We start from the raw sequence: 5,528 nt of genomic DNA, 5'->3' as shown, positions 1-5,528 counted from the left end.
CCGTGCTTTGCTTATGTCACCGCAGTGCCTTGTCTATGCGGTTCAGTGCTCCTTCCACATCCAACCTGACGGGATCTTCTTGTCTAATAAGGTGCGGAGGACTACACCGATTAGGCGGGACTTGGGGTTGCTGTTGTTCGAGGATGGGAGCTGATCGTGCTTTATGGTGCAGCGCAGTCTACACACCGCTGCTGAGTCTCACCGCGACCATCTCAAACTTGCTCACCAGTGCCTTGGGCACCCGCCGTTCTCTATTTTACAGCCTCTGTTTCCGTCTTTATGCGTGGCCGTGGACCTTAAGGTTGTTGTTTGTGAGGCATGCCAGTTAGCCAAACATCGACGTTCGTCTTTTGCTCCGTCGGCTTCCCATACGACGGTACCACTGTATCAGATCCATAGTGATGTCTGGGGGTCGACTTCGTAGTCTAGTTTGAAGGGGCACTGCTGGTTTCTGATCTTCGTCGACGAGGCCACACGCTACATGTGGATGTACTTGCTTCCAGCCAAGTCGGCTGTAGCGGCCACGGTTCAGCAGTTTTGTGCGATGGTTCAGACACAATTTGGCCGTCCTATTCAGCGGTTCGGTTCGGACAGTGCTCATGACTACGTCAACCACGAGTCGACATCCTACTTTGCCACGCGGGGCGTTCTCCATGAGACGTCGTGCGTGGCCACCTCGGAGCTAAATGGCATGGCAGAACATCGTATTGGCTATTTGACGTCCACTGCCCGTACCTTGCTGTTGAATTACTCAGTTCCGTGGACATATTGGGGCGAAGCCGTCTTGACGGCGACTCATCTCATCAACCACCTGCCCTCTCAGCCTCTTCAGTTCAGCAGTCCGATCGATCGGATGTCCGCTGCATTTCCTGCCATGACGCTGCGTACCAACCTTCTTCCCCGTGTCTTCGGGTGCACTGCGTACGTCCACGACACGGCTCTTACCTTGACGAAGCTTGATGCTAGGGCCCTCAAGTGCTTCTTCTTCGGCTACTCCTCTCTCCAAAAAGGGTACAAATGCTTTCACCCTTCTACTCGGCGATTTCTTATTTTTGCGAACGTCACCTTTGCCAAATTCCAACCCTTCTTTGGCTTCTCCTCTTCTTCAGGCCTTCCGCTGGGAGAGGCATTGTCGTCTCCCTTTTTGGACTCCTTTCCTAGTGTCGCACCCACAGCACCCTCTTCCTCGCCCACGGACGTCACCCGAGTTCCTCCTCCACCTCCGCATGCCTCCTCTTCGCATGACTCCGACTCATATCCGTCCACGGAGTCTCCACCTCTGGTGTTCTCTCCTCTGCCCCATGTCGATTCCTCCCCTTTGCTTTCACCTTCCTCCGAGTCATCCACCCCTGCTGTGACATCCTCTCCCACTTCCATCACTTCAGCTCCCCCCTCTCTTGGCCCTCCCTCTCCGTCAGCTCCCCCTGGCGCTGACGATGACTCCATCGACTGGCCGATTGCCCTTCGCAAAAGGGTTCGCCAGTGCACTCGCAACCCTCTGTATCCCCTTTCTCACTACCTTTTCTATGACCGCCGGAGTCATCCGTACCGTCTATTTTTGACCCGCATTGCTTCGGTCTCTGTTCCACGCCGTCTTACCGATGCCCTTGTCTGTCCTCATTGGAAGGCGGCCATGGACGAAGAAATGCGTGCCTGGGTCAAGAATCACACTTGGGATGTGGTTCCTCTCCCACCAGGAAAGAAGGTCGTGGGTTGCAAGTGGGTTCATACCCCGAAGCACCGTGCGGATGGGTCCCTTGAACGTCGCAAGTCTCGGCTTGTTGCTCGAGGCTTTACGCAGTCCTATGAGATCGACTACTTTGAGACCTTCTCTCCCGTCGCGAAGATGGAATCAGTCTGTCTCCTCTTGGCTCTCGTCGCTCATCATGGGTGGCTGATTCGGCAATTTGATGTAAAAAATGCCTTTCTCCATGGCGATCACGAGGAAGAGGTCTACATAAGCCACCCTCCCGGGTACCCTCTTGGCCCTCCGAGAATCGTCTGTCGATTGCGGAAGTCCTTGTACAGTTTGAAGCAGTCGCCGCGGATGTGGTTTGGTCGCTTCTCCTCCGTCATGCGTGCTGAAGGCTACACCTAGAGCAACGGGGATGCTACCATCTTCTTTCAGCATGGCCCGCCCGAGATAGCTATCCTGGTGGTCTACGTCGACGACATCCGGATTACTGGCTCAGATACGGTTGAAGCCTCCCACCTCGGATGTGCTCTTGCTCGGGAATTTGAGAAGAAGGCACTCCGTTCCCTTCGTTATTTTTTGGCCCTTGAGGTCGCCTACTCGTCTCGCGGCATTTTTGTCTCCCAACAGAAGTACACCGTTGACCTGTTGACACTAACTGGTATGAGCGACTGTTCTCCACTCTAGACACCCATTGATCCCAACGTGAAGTTGGGTGAAGGGGTGACTCTCCGCCGGTCAACCCCTATTAGTATCAGCAGCTGGAGGGGAAGCTTCTGTATTTGACTCACACTCACCCCGACATCAGCTTCGCCGTCAACCTACTCAGCCATTCATGCATGCTCCACATGAGATTCATCGCCAGGCCGCCAATCGGGTTCTTGCATACCTGAAAGGCTGCCCCAGGAAGGGCCTCCTCTTCCCCCAGAGCACGGACACCACTGTGAAGGTTTATATGGATGCTGATTTTTTTTGGTCCGTCGTCGACTACCATTCCACCAGCGGGTACTGTGCCTTCGTGTTCAGTGGCCTTGTTAGTGTCTCGCTCTAGTGCCGAGGCAGAATTCCGGGCCCTTGCCGATGGGGCTTCGGAAGGCCAGTGGATCTACGGGATCTTGCGCGAACTTCGCGTCAAGTATTCCGGTCCGATTCACTTCTACTGCGACAACAAGTCCGCCATTGCCCTGACCAGAAATCCTGGCCAGACTGGTCGGATCAAGCACATGGAGCGTGACAGCTACTTCTTCAAGGAGCGGATGGACGAGGGCATCTTCGACCTCAACTTTGTGTCTTCCTCCGACCAGGCCGCCGACATCCTCACCAAGGGCCTGTCTAACCCTCTTTTGGTACGTGCGGTCTCCAAGCTCGGCATGGACGACATCCATACATCGCTTGGGGGGGGCTGTTAGTGAGATAGGCCCTATATGGCTAATGGGCCCTGTTCGATTAGCCCATTAGCCTTACTCATCTTCTCTCTCCTAGGGTACAAAGACCCTTCTCGTGTAACCTCTAGGTTATGAGATTATTGTTCTTCTTCTCCCTCTGGACTCATCATCCTTCTCCATCCTCTTCCTCCTAACCTAACCTAGGTTAGGATTCCACAAAACTTCTGCTTCATTGGCTTTTTCTTGTCGTAGATTGACATCCGCTGCCTTGATGGAACGCCGACTCGCAGTCCCTTTGATGTAACATGGAACGACCAGGATCGACGGCTCGTATTACGTCACAGCGATGCGCGATGCGAGACAATTAAGTGGATGAATGCAAGTCAAGTTTCCTCTTAGAGCGACAAGCACTGGCCGATGGAGGGGCGACGATTCAGTAGTTCCCAGAGGGACGACTAGGTCCGGGTCGACTCCAAATGACCCGCGAGAACTATATGATCTAGCACGACGAGAGAGGCATCTGATGGCCCAGTGGAATTCACCTTCGACGACTGCGGTCTGTTCGTCTATCTCAAGGAGGTCCTAACACTCGACAAAGGGTGGCTAACCTATTTAGATAATAAGCTAAGCGGCAGGGATGATAGGGTATGACAGCACTAAAGAAAGTAACCGTACTGTAAAATTGAGGGGAGAAAGAGTTAAGGAGAGGGGTACCCGGGCTAAGCGCTTCCGTCGACGTAGGGCAATCAAGAGGAATTCCACGGCAGATCCAAGTGCAGACCAGTGTTGCGTTTAGAAGACTATAGCACAACCCGGTCACAAGTAGGCGTCAAAGATCGCGTGGTCGAGCAAACGTTGCCGGCGGAAGACAACCAAGAGGCGTGCAGTATAGTGCGCACACTAGGGCCACTATACTCGGATGACGGCAGTTGACTAGCAACAATCGGCCTGGTGGCCGTCAGCGAATCTAGCTGTGAGGGGGGGGGTCGACACCCGGATCTGCTGATCGGTCAAACCCGTCGCGGCAACGGTAAACGGTCCGAGCCGACGGAGTCGCACGAGCACGTCGCCGTTGCGTCCAGAGGCTGAGGATCATTGGTCGGGGGAGGGGAATCCTCAACCGAGGGATGGGCGATAGTCGCACGTAGACCCGAGCGGTCTTAGAAAGGTGCGGGGGGTGATCGTCGTCGCACTTCACGAGCAACCACCCCGCGACGAGAGGTGGAACCGCGATGGCGACCACCTTGGCTTAGAAGACAGGTGGCAGCCGGTGTCCGCTGAAGATCAACCCGTCCCCTTGTAAATTAGCAAGATTTTCAACCAGCCAATGTCAAACGAAGATCACCCGTAGTGAATTAAGAGGCCGGCGGAGAAAGAACCAACAACAGAGGAGCCTACGGGGGAGCGGAAGAGGGCAGCGAGCGGAAGACCTCGGGCAGGCGCAAGTTTGATCGTCCGACAGGCAGCGGCAGAGGACTCCTCAGGTCTCGAAGGGCGAGGAAAAGAACAGGTCGGCGAAAGGTTTCTGAGGGAGAAAAAAAAAGCCAGCTACGCTGGAGTTCTGATGGTACCCGAGCACGGGAATCTAACCGGAGGTGGCTAGGGCAGGCCGTCGACCTCAAGAACCCCAGATGATGGCCAAGTCTGGTGGTGGATGAGCTCGGGGTTCCAAAGATCACACGGGAAGCTGAGCAGACTACTGGCTCAGGTCAGAGGTGGAAGAAGGACCCTTGCTATTTTTCAACTCAAAGAAGAACGTGAAGAAAACATAGGAAAATTTCACTTTTTCAAAAGACGCCCTTTGCTCTTGGGCATGCCTTCCCTTAATATGGGGGGGGAAAGGTGCCAAGAGCCAAAGGACGAGGAGGAGTCCGTCGTATGACGTGGCCCTCCTCGTTACACATAATGATGAGACGGAACAAAAAAGAAACCGGGACGAGGCCTAACACCTGGCCGAGTCTGAATATTTATCACCAACAACAAAATCAGAAAATAATAAAAGACTTATGATGAGTATTTAAAGTTGGGGTCGCGGGTGTCGGCGCGAGCCGCTCGGAGAGGTCGAGCGCGTCCCGTGGCCGTGTCGTCGCGATGGTCCCCCATCACCCTTCTTTCTTCTGTGTTTTGTTTTCCTTCCTTCTTTCTTCTCTCTATACGTCTTTGTGTGGGATCAAGAAACAGTATTTTTTTTTTGCGTTCCTTCTTCGATCCAGAAACTGCAGACGAAGTGATCTCGTCTGCCTCGAGAAAGCTATTATGTTCGCCTCCTTAAGTGGTGGCGATCTTCTTCTTCGTCGAAGGTTCATACGAGGTAGCATGCGGCAACAACTCTGGAGCGCGTCCACGTCTTTGCACTGTTCTTGGCTTCTGCAGTTCTTGCGCTCTTTTGACCATGCAACCTCTGATCCAACCGCTCCGTAGGTGGACCATTATCCTCCCTAAATAAGGGC

Source organism: Wolffia australiana, chromosome 5 (assembly GCF_029677425.1).
Source record: "Wolffia australiana isolate 7733 chromosome 5, ASM2967742v1".
NCBI classification, from domain to species: domain Eukaryota; kingdom Viridiplantae; phylum Streptophyta; class Magnoliopsida; order Alismatales; family Araceae; genus Wolffia; species Wolffia australiana.
Note: the sequence above shows the minus strand (reverse complement) of the source record.